Consider the following 12,710-nt stretch of genomic DNA (forward strand, 5'->3'; position numbering starts at 1 on the left):
TCAGTAAAGATAACACGATCTTATATTTGTTAGTACATTCTTAAAAATAATGTTAGTACTTAAAAACTAAATTAGATTTTACATTTAAAATTATTTCATTAATTACAGGACAACACACATGATCAGCTATCATCTTTAGGATGCTGTTCGGGCTGTCCCTCGTTCTGCTCAACAGAGACGCTGCTTTCTTGCGCAAAATTGCTGCAAATCCATCCGTCCGTGACTCCGCGAACATGTTGGATGCGCTGCAGAACTTGGGCAGGCCAATCAGCATCCTAAAGGCATTGTTGTACTGCACCCTAATAGCATTGTATGACTTTTGGGTATATCGGACCCACAGGCTGCCAGTGTAAAAAGACGAGCAGTATGTCTTGAATAAAGTAATTTTCACTGCATTTGAGCACTTAGCAAACCTGCGGGCCAGCATGTTCGCCCTCACACACAATGCTCTTCGCTCTCTTTCCATATCGGCATCGTCCTTCAGATCGTCAGTAACAACGTGCCCGAGATATTTGAAGCGAGTGACTCTCGCGAGGGCGATGCCGTTTAGTTGGACGGGAGGTATAATAGTGGGATACTTGTTTCCAGCCTTAAAAATCATTATCTCACTTTTTTTCCCGTTATACAATAAACCGTGTGAGGAGGCGTAGGATTCACATATAGCTATAAGTTTACGGAGCGCCCCAATGGAGGGAGCCAGCAGCACCATGTCGTCCGCGTAACTGATGTTGTTTAGGCATACGCCATCAACATGGCACCCGACATGTGTACTGCTGAGCTGCTCGACTAGTGCATCTACATACAAGCAAAAAAGTAAAGGTGAGCTCAAACCACCCTGACGCACCCCGCACTCAAGCCGGTATGGTTCCGTAGCCTCACCCGCCCACCTCACACGGTTCTCCTGATGTAAATACCAGTACCTGAGAAGATGGATTAACTCTGGCGGTAGCCCAGACCTCTGCAACTTAGCCCACAGAATATCATAAGATACGAGATCAAAAGCTTTCGTTAGGTCCAAAAAACAGGCATAAATAGGCGTGTTTCTGTCTGTGTAGTATTTGACAGTGTGCTTTAAACTAAGAATGGCCATCTCTGTTGACAACCCAGCCCGAAAACCGAACTGAGCGTCGTGTAGTTTTATACGTGCACTTAGGTAGGAGTTAAGCACACTATCAAACACTTTCGCTACAATAGTCGCTAATGATATAGGCCTGTAATTTGTACCATCCGAAGCATCACCGGTTCTATTTTTGATGATAGGCACCACCAAAGTCTCCATCAACTCAGGCGGTAAATAAGAGTGATTTAAGCACAAGTTGAACAACAAGGCCAGTACTCGAGGTAGATGGACACCAGCATGCCGGAGATGTTCGACGCTTAAGCCGTCATGTCCAGGCGACTTGCCCCTTCTCATTTTCATTATTGCCATTTCAACGTCTTTAGCACAAACACAAATTGACAAGTCGCCCTTCAGCACTTCGAAATTCCGACACGGCGGGCCTAATGGTGAGCTAATTTTAAACCTATCTCTAAACGAGTTGGCAATTTCTTTAGGGCTTGAAACTCCGTTGACACTCACCGGCACGCTGTTCTTGGGGTTTAGTTTGTTTGTAGCCTTCCAAAAGGCTTTAAAGTCGCCACTGGAGTGATGGGATGCCAATAAGTCCATTTTGATTTGCTCTTGATGGTTTTGGCACCATTTGAGCCTTCCTTTAAAAATCTTACGGGCCTCGACCATGTCAACGTAAACCTGTCCAGAGCCCGGTTTCCCATACAATTTCCATGTATCAAACGCAAGCCTAGCGTGTCTGTGAGCCTCACTTACATGCCTGTTCCACCCTGTTAAGCCACGTTTACGTCCATTCATACTATTTTTATGTGTTACAGTAGCCGCATGACACAGAACGTCAATTATATCCTTATACAACCTATCAATAAGGCGCTTATGACATACAATTTCACAATAACTACCGCAGCATTCTTGAAACTCGGTTGGAAAACCAATACCCTTGAACTTTAAATTACAAATTTCCGAATATTCATTTATTTGGTTCAAACTTCTCTGCCCCCACTTTACCTTATCACTATTATATTTAAAACTCGTAACATTAGTCTTTTTGCTCACTAAGTTTAAATTACATTTCACTATAAGTGGAAAGTGATCCGACCAAAAGACATCGTACATAACATGTATATCAGTGACACTCTGCAATGCGGCCTTGGTTACAACGCAATGATCGAGCCACCGACAGCACCCGTGCACTTCGCTAATGAATGTGAATGCTCCCGTCGGCTTCAAAATATCTAAATCGGCACATACCCAGTCCTGGTCCCGTGCAAATTCAACGAGCTCGTTATAGAACCGCTCTCCCGGGTGCGCGTTAAAGTCGCCGAGAACAAACACAGACTCGGCATCACTCTCGTCTATGATAGCACAAATCGCACTTAAGCAATCAATAAAAGCCATCGTGTTTTCTACCATGTCAGTAGGCATATAAACACTTATCACAACAATGGGTGCGTCGTTCGTTAACGCGCGAATTGCACACACGCGAGGGTTAGCACACGGAATCACTGTAACGCACTGGAAGAGAGACTTGCGCCACAGCAGCGCCACGCCGCCATGCGGCCCCCCGCGCAGAATGCCCGCGGCCGTGTCGACGGCCGACGTGCCGGTGCTCCCGAAGTCCTCGTGAACAGTTTCCAGGAACGGTAGGTCGTGAGGCAGCAACCACGTCTCCTGAAGTGCAATAACGTCCCCTTCGCTGCACAGTTGTTTAACGCCATCTAGTGATCTTTTAATATTTTTACAATTGTACGAGATGAAATTCGTGTTTGACATGTTTATTTATTTAAATTGCTTCTCTCTTCTTGCTTTTTGTATGGCATGAAACGTCTACACGTTATTCCGTCTGGCCATAACTTATCATTCAGATAAAAATCCAAATTATTTTTCTGAACTATAGCTTTAAAAGACTGGTAGCTTTTCTCACTTTTCATTTTTATTTTACGTAGGATAATCTTTTCATTAGTCTTCGACAATATGTAGTCGGTAATATCTTTGTCCGAGGTGTCCCTGTGCACATTAGAAATGAATAAGGCAGTTTTCAAATCTGCTGCCTTGAATTTATCATTTGGTAAAATTGACGCTTTTCCTCGCACTGTGTCTGTTTTATTACTATATCTTTTTCTTTGTACTTCAATCCATTCTGTATCACAGTACTTGTTATTTTTCCACTCGCCTTCCTGTCTTACAATTTCAGCTAAAGACTTATTGCCTCCATTGTTTATGTCGTTGCTTATTTGAGTAGAACTTAATTGCTGTTGTTGTGAACAGCTGTTCATTGTTTGTATCTGAATCCCGCTCGGCCGCTTTGGTGACTCATCTTCTAACAAAGTAGCCGGGGTCACTGTACGCGGCACCGCAGCAGGTGCAACTGCGACAACACTATCCTCAGTTACGCCCGGGTGTGAGGGCAACGGAGAGTGCGCTCTCAACTTGTTTTCGGGCGAGATATTTGTGTCGGTAGTTGTAGAAAAATTTAAAAAACCAACCGGCCCGCTGTCTAATAGACAAGCGCCTCTTTTTCTTGTATTTACATTGCCGTTATCGTTATTTAGTAGCGATGCGCATTTTAAATTGATAACCTCTGTACGTATATCGTTAATCTGGTCAATCGTCGCGTAAGTTTCCTTCATGTTCGCTAAGGCAGACTTCAATGAAACAATATCTTTTAGAAGTGATGTGACATCTACGTGGTCAAAGGTCACCGGAGGTAATTTTTGCAATTCTCTCGCTACAAATATCGGCGTGACATCCGGGTCCGTTTCCTTAAATGTGGAAATAATGTCTGCTACATCCCTCTGCTCTTTATTCTTACGGCGCGAAACGTTTCGCTTCGATGTCGAGATCGACTCAAATAATAGCACTTTCGCGACATCAATATCTGTAGTAGAGAATGCACTCACACACACGCGAATCAAACCCTCTTCGTCCATCACATCCAATTTATTCTGTATAAAACATAGAACCTCATTTATGACTATATTGCATTGAGCGCACTTAATTATTTCTGTAACCATTTTTTTTCTACACCCGTTCGCTTACGCGTTCGCGCGGAGACTGAATTTAGTCGCGTACCTAAACAAGTTTTTTTAATTCATGGAATAGTTCTTATATGGTAAAAGACAATTTATTAAAATGGCTTATTTGTACTTTCTGGGTCACTATCGAAGGCCAATCATAATTAATTTATATGTCTACAAATATTTTCTTTTTTGCCAATATTTATTCAATACAATACAAATCCCCTTTATTGCACAACCTCAATAAAACTTTTACCGATTACATTCTAGCAGTTAACTAGACTTAAAGAAGGTCAAAATAATATTCCTATGTATGTACCTATTTCATGTAGAATATTGATATTGATTTGGTAGGTAATTATATTTATTTCATACTATAATAATAGTTAAACTCTAATTTTACAGTTGGTGACTATTATTATTATTATTATTCAGAGCCCACTGTGTCCCACTGCTGGCCAAAGGCCTCCCCCCTCTTTCTCCACTCGTCTCTATTTGGTGACTAACTTAACTATAACAATATACTTCACTGAAACGCTAAGAAAAGTTTAATTAATTATACAAATACTAATCTTACAGTCTACAATACAATACAATACAATGCAAATCTAAAAATTACTAATGTCTTAACCTAAACTAGCAACTAACAGAACAAAAACTATTCACAAAATTCGCAATTCCCTCCAGACTGGTGATATACTTAACTGTTTTAATTAAATTATTGTAAACGAGTTACCCATTTAATTTTAGTTCAATTATCGCTGGACATAATTCCTCAATAGGTACGGTTCGAAAATGTCAAGCAATAAATCGAATAATATTAAATGAGTAACCCGTATAAAATAATTTTAATAATGCACGATCGAGTTTTACGTCAGTTTTATAGTTGAAATGATATAGTTGCCATTCTACGGAACAATTTGGTCAACATTAGCAGCCCAGTTTAATAATATCATCCAGGTAGATTCAAGCATTAGTTACACAGACCGAGTTTCAGTATAATAGGTAAGTAAGCAAACTCTGGACTCCGACCTAAGTTACCTATCAAGTTATTGGACAATGTGCACTTTATAATGCCTGGAAATAATATTAACATAGGACTCTAGTCTGGCGACTTACCAAGTACTTTGAGAGTTTGCTAAACTCACGCTAAACTACACTCAATATCAATGATAACGGTACCTACAGTTTGCTTTATCAGAGGCCTCTATTTGTCTCAAAATAGTCACTACTGTCGGGGTTTGAATAGTAATAATACAGCGCTTATTTTGCTAAACAGGCGCTTGTTACAAGGACTTGAAAACAAACCCCACAACCATAAATCCCAGGCATACGTAAAAACGTATGCATATAACCTCTAGTAGCAGTAGATTTTTTTCTAAATTCTGTTGCAAGACTTGCATCTTATCTGGCTGGAATGGCTACTTCCTCGCGTTAACAGTTTTGAATTTCCTCGCGTTATCCCAGCATTTATGCCACGGCTCATAGGAGCCTGGGGTCCGTTAACAACTTATCGCATGACTTGGCGTAGGCACTAGGTTTTACGAAAGCAACTGCCATCTTACCTTCCAACCCAAAGGGTAAGCTAGTCCATATTAGGATTATTCCGGTTTCCTCACGATGTTTTCCTTCACCGAAAAGATACTGGAAATTTCATTTTTTTTCATTTCATTTATTTTGTTGTAAAGTCATGTACATAAGTAAATCCAGATGTTATACAATAAAATACAAGTCAGACCATGACACCCTGTAAGGGCACACAACATTAACTTAAAAACTAAATAACCTAAAGTTTGGATTCATTTATAAATAACAATTATTAATATAAGTATTACAAAAAATAGATGTTATAAACTATCGTCATTAAGAAAATCCTTAACCGAATAATAACATTTATCGATTAATAAATTTACTAACTCGTTTTTAAATATTGTGTTTTGAGTTTCTAGCTTAATATAATTGGGAATTTTATTTGTGATTAAAATACATTTATATTGGGGACTATTTTTACACATTTCTAGGTTAGTCTTTGGTAATAGTAATTTATTTCTATACTGTGTTCTAGTGTTTTCCTTGTCTTGTTTTACAGTAAATAAATATGGATTTTCCCGAACAAAAAGAGCAGCCTGTAATATATAAATACAAGGCAAGGTTAACAACCTATATTGAATAAAGTATGGGCGGCAACTGTTTGGGATACGCACATTAGCTAGGATACGAACACACTTCTTTTGCATCACAAACAGCTGGTCGGCTTCGGTGCTGTCCGTTTAATTTACGAATTATATTTCGTACATAAGTTCCGAAAACCTCATTGCAAGGGCCAGGGTTTGAACCCACGATCTCCGGATTGAAAGTCACACGCTCTTACCGCTAGGCCACCAGTCCAGAGGTTTTCAAAAAAAGGATTTAAGGCCTTGCCTTTTTCTTTTGCTTGACTTGGCGGATGCACTAGGTACCGTGCCTCCAGATGCGGGGATTTCGGAGCATGATTACCAGTTATCACTAATTAACTATCTCATTATTACTGCGGAATAGCGAAGCAATATTATTGTAGTAATTTGTATGTCCCCTATGAGTCGAAACAAAATGGTTGGAAGCTCGTAGCTCCTAGCAGTAAAATATGATGATTAGATTCGCCTTTCGAAATGCAGATCTGTGTTACACTTTGAGCGCTTTTCACACGCCAACTAACGCCCCCAGTATTATATTTTGTTAATTTTTATGCTAATTTGTTAATTTCTCGTGCTAATAAATATAACTTACTTACTATTTTGGCTTGTTGACAAAGTCGAAATGGTCAAGCATCTAAAATCGGAACGGCAGTATGTTGGCCGAAGTTTAAAGGGCTTTAGATTTAGCCGTGCCGTGCCAAGGACGTTTAAAGTTTAGTTTTTTAGCGTTTCAAAGTTTCATCAAATGTATAAATCTGGAAAAAAATTAAATGCAGGAGTTAACGTAAAAAGTTATCCCTTTTTTATAACAATTATTTACATAGACGGATTAACACGACAATAATTAACAATTATTAGGTCTATATAAGTCTGTGTCCGAACTCCGGGTTATCGAAAAAGAAAACCTAACCTTTTTGTTAAAAGGGTTGATAAGGAAATTTGTTTCATGAATGGGCAACTATACTAAGCCAGCAGCAGAAATGTTGGCTTTTCATATACAATGATGCATGCCCAGTACGTGATAGTAGGATTAGTAGGAGCCTTATGGAGATTTATGTGTAATGCTTGCTTGTATATTTTTGCTGTATATCTATGTGTGTAAACCACACGAAATAAATATTTTAGATTTTTTTTTAAATAAGAATCGGTAATTTTAATATTTCCGTATTTTAGGCACCTAATAAGTATAGTTTTAATTTAAAAAAGCGGCCAAGTGCGAGTCGGACTCGCCCATGAAGGGTTCCGTATTTAGGCGATTTATGACGTATAAAAAAAAACTACTTACTAGATCTCGTTCAAACCAATTTTCGGTGGAAGTTTACATGGTAATGTACATCATATTTTTTTTTTAGTTTTATCATTCTCTTATTTTAGAAGTTACAGGGGGGGGGACACACATTTTACCACTTTGGAAGTGTCTCTCGCGCAAACTATTCAGTTTAGAAAAAAATGATATTAGAAACCTCAATATCATTTTTGAAGACCTATCCATAGATACCCCACACGTATGGGTTTGATGAAAAAAAAAATTTTCAGTTTCAGTTCGAAGTATGGGGAACCCCAAAAATTTATTGTTTTTTTTCTATTTTTGTGTGAAAATCTTAATGCGGTTCACAGAATACATCTACTTACCAAGTTTCAACAGTATAGTTCTTATAGTTTCGGAGAAAAGTGGCTGTGACATACGGACGGACAGACGGACAGACGGACAGACGGACAGACAGACAGACATGACGAATCTATAAGGGTTCCGTTTTTTGCCATTTGGCTACGGAACCCTAAAAAAAGGAAAAAAACGGTCACCCATCCAAGTACTGACCCCGCCCGACGTTGCTTAACTTCGGTCAAAAATCACGTTTGTTGTATGGGAGCCCCACTTAAATCTTTATTTTATTCTGTTTTTAGTATTTGTTGTTATAGCGGCAACAGAAATACATCATCTGTGAAAATTTCAACTGTCTAGCTATCACGGTTCGTGAGATACAGCCTGGTGACAGACGGACGGACGGACGGACGGACGGACAGCGGAGTCTTAGTAATAGGGTCCCGTTTTTACCCTTTGGGTACGGAACCCTAAAAAAAGTAATTTAGATATTTTAGCCCTTAGTATTAGTATACACACTGTTGTTATTAGTACTTACATTAAATATCTTAAGGCCAATGAAAATTAAATAAGGACGGAAAAAGAGTTTTCAGTAGGAAAATAACTACGTAAACTTTAGATTGAATCTCGTCAGAAGCACTGTATGTTTTATAAATGACCGGCAAGGTACGTAATTAAAAATTAAATTAAACATTCAAAAACGCTGTTAGGGGGGATCCGAGATTAAACTCTGAGCAATGCTATATATTAAGCTCGAACCTCTTAACTTATATTTATGTAAACAGAAACTTTACGGCTACCATCAGTTTGGCACTGAGATAAACGCCATCGAGAACGTAATTTACTTTCTATGCATCTCGCTCGTACTCGCATATTAGTGCGAACGAGATGTATAGAAAGTAAATTACGTTCTCGATAGGTAGCGTATATGTCAGGTTTGACACTGTCAGTGACTCATGGTACGGGCTCTTGGCTTTGTTCGTGTTTTTGTTTCCACACAATGTAAGTATGTGTAGTTATACATATTAGTATATATGTATTCATTTTTTAGATAGTACTAAATATATGCGATTTTCAGAGTAAATATTTTATGGGAAACTAACGTAAAAACATAAATAAGAAAATATAAGAGCAGCCGGTTCAAGAAACTGTATCCTTAGAAAAAACTAAAATATGTTCACCTACACTTAGGTATAAGTGAGCCTTTGCACTTCTTACTAATATTATGTTATTGTTAATATGTCTTTTTGTACAATAAAGAGTTTACTACTACTACTACCTACTACTACTTTTAACTATTTTTTTTTTATAAAATAATTCGAAATACATACATGTATACGATATCATTATGCATGCATTTTGCTATTCGCTTTTGCCACAAAAATCTATAAATATTCCAAACGTTTCCACGGAATATCAAACCAAGCGCAAAGAATTTCAATTTCTAAAGGGTTCAAAGGGAGCGGAAATCTGTCGTAGAAAGTTGAAAAGTCCGCCTAGAAAGAAAATTCATATATCCATAGAGCGTTCCAAAATAGTGGACAGAAAATAGCAAAACAGCATACCGTGGTGCAATGCGGCTCGGATGTTTTAGATCATCTTGCTGATTTCTTCACTGTCCATTCGATTCAACCGATTTTGTAAGACAAAGGTTTTAAAATGAAATACTTATCATGAAACTTTGCTCCGTTCATACAATACAATACAATATAGTTTACCACGAGAGTATCTAAATTTAAAAATGTCGAATATGAATTAAGCTTGGCAAATTAATAGTTCTCCAGAACGTTTCCCCTTTTGTATGGGAAACGTTCTCGCTCGAGAATATTTCCCATAGTAAATTGAGAACATTCTCGCGGACGGCACAACTATAGTTGTGAAATGTATGGACCCAATACATTCCACGACTTCTTCCGCACAGACTCTAAAAAGAAGTGGGTCTATAGCTATTTTTTTCCTATACCGTTATGAATTGCGTCTGCAGTCAGCATAAGGGATAGCTTAATCAGTGGATTATTATTCTGCTTCTATTAGCGCCAGACGTCATCTGCTGCCACCGTCTGCATACTGAACAGACATTACAGTGTAATCGTTTAGGACATTACGTAAAATGCAGAGTAATATCTGTAAAATACGATAAAATTGTAGTTAGGTAGGTATTATGTAGCGGTACTGTGTTAATTATTGTATTATACAGTATTGTGATAATTATTGTATTATATTATTGTCAGCGACATTGTTTTTTTTAATAGTTATTTGTTTTACAAGGGGGCAAAGTTATTGTTTAACCCATAGTGCTAATATGTATTGATACCCGACCAATCCACCCCAATGGGACATAGAATAGTAAAGTTTTCCTACCTACTTACTATTCATAAGTGCTTGTTGCTAGGCAGCCTACACGAATAAAGTATAAGTATATTTGAACTTTGATCTTTTTATCCCGGAAATCATCCCTTAAGAGGGTGAAAAGCCGGATGGGAGTAAGATAATTGATGCATCGCCTGATATTTGATTTAAGCTTAGGTAATATGCTCAAATTGAATGATTGCCATTACACTTTATGTAGGCGTCACAGGTCAGGTAGTCTCTCTATTCTCTCAAATAAGGAAGTTTGTATGAGGAATCAAGAAAAAGCAGATTAAATAAAAGGTTACCCAAATTACTAATTCCACGCAGACGGAGGTGCGGGAAAAAGAAAAAAAAAGTCAGCAACGGTTTCATCTAAGCGGACAGTGAGAAGCAATTTAACCCTTAATCAAACGGAACACTTTTCATGAGATTTTTGAAAACTAAGAATGGTTTTTAGGTAATTTTGGTGCGTAGATTACGAAAAAATATATTTAAAAAATTTAAGTGGGGGGAAAGGGGGGTTTTGCGGTGGGAAATAATTTCCCGTTATCCGTTATGGAATAGCAAAATTTTGAATAAGTGGGAAATAGTTTCCCATTGTCCGATACGGTTACGAACTTTTTACTAGTTAGTAGCTCCCCCCGGCTTTGCTTGGAATTCAAGTACTTATGATTATTTAACGTTCTTTAAAAATCAAAGAAATAAATAAAAGAAAAAAGAAGACACAGATTTTTTTGTGTAACAGGCATATATTTTTATATATGGAAACAAATTAAAATTTAGGTGTAGAACAAACACTGGGAAATAATTTCCCACTTGATAAAACCTACCAATTTTTTTTGTAAATCGTAAGTTCAGGAACAAACAATGGGAAATAATTTCCCACTTACTCAAACCTTAAAATCTTGGCTAATTTATATCGTTATCACAATTATTTTCAAGCAAACCACAGGGAAAATAAGTTTAGTTTATGATAGTGTTCAGTGTATGCACTTACCAGATTATTTTACGCACTTAAGCTCAAAACACTAAAAAAATTGTTGTTATTGCAAAAAAAAACACGACAACTGACATTGACTTTGACATACTCGTATGGTCACATATGGCGGACATTAGAAAAGTGTTGCCATTTTTCAAATTCAAAATGTTACTTAGATTTTAAATCTGTATGGTTGGTATCGCTGAGTGCTGCCATTACAAAGATAAAAAATATTTTGTTAGAACGAAGTGGGAAATAATTTCCCGTTATTTGATTAAGGGTTAACGTCTAAGTAACTTCGTTGCAAGAGGTTAAAGTATTTCAAGAATGCAACAGCTCCAAAAACCTAAAATATTAATTTAAGTATAATAAGTTTTAATTTCATTGGTTATAACGAAAAAACCAGAGCAACCTTAGTAGCACAGCAAAATGAAATAGGTAAGTTAAGCGGTAGGTAAGCGTCACATAATAAATGTTATCTCCAATAAAAGCGACTTTTTAGGGTTCCGTACCCAAAGGGTAAAAACGGAACCCTATTACTAAGACTCCGCTGTTCGTCCGTCCGTCCATCTGTCACCAGGTTGTATCTCACGAACCGTGATAGATAGACAGTTGAAATTTTCACAGATGATGTATTTCTGTTGCCGCTATAACAACAAATACTTACTAAAAAAACAGAATAAAATAAAGATTTAAGTGGGGCTCCCATACAACAAATTAACGTGATTTTTGACCGAAATTAAGCAACGTCGGGCGGGGTCAGTACTTGGATGGGTGACCGTTTTTTTGCTTGTTTTGCTCTATTTTTTGTTGATGGTGCGGAACCCTCCGTGCGCGAGTCCGACTCGCACTTGGCCGGTTTTTTTTATGACGACGACTTTATGTTCGTCTATTATCTTTCATGTTTTACTTACCCATTACTTTTCATGGAGCCATTCACGTTCAATTTTTATTTTTGGAGTTAATAATGCAATCTCAAAGAAGCTTAGATACTACATTATTTATGGTGGCTTCCTCTAAAAACATTTACTTTACAACCAATTCATGTCACGTAGCAAAAGGAACTTGGTGTCTGAAAGACTCCTTTATTTTATTTATGATGTATTATATGTATACTTTTGTACTAAGTTGCGAAATAATTTCGTTCGTAACATAGGTAAGTAACAGACGAATACAGAATTGTCAAGTATTTCGCTTTCCTTATTTAAGTACGTTGAACTGTAATATGAACTTCTACGATGTTATGAATGAATTGTTAATAAGGAAAAGGCGGGATATTGAGGAATGGATACATATTTTTAAATTATCTGATATTACCAGTCCCTGCCGTTTCAGCTGCGTGGGATTTCGGCTATGTCGTTTCCTTTTGCGTTTTTGTATAATAATTGTATTTCAGCCTATATATTTAAATCCCACAGCTGGGCACATCGAAAGAGGGCTTGGGCTGTAGTACCCACGCTGTCCCAAAGCGGGTTGGTTACTATACATACATTTGTATTTTTTATTGGAGAAAGTT

The sequence above is a fragment of the Cydia amplana genome, chromosome 7, assembly GCF_948474715.1.
Source record: "Cydia amplana chromosome 7, ilCydAmpl1.1, whole genome shotgun sequence".
Taxonomy (NCBI): domain Eukaryota; kingdom Metazoa; phylum Arthropoda; class Insecta; order Lepidoptera; family Tortricidae; genus Cydia; species Cydia amplana.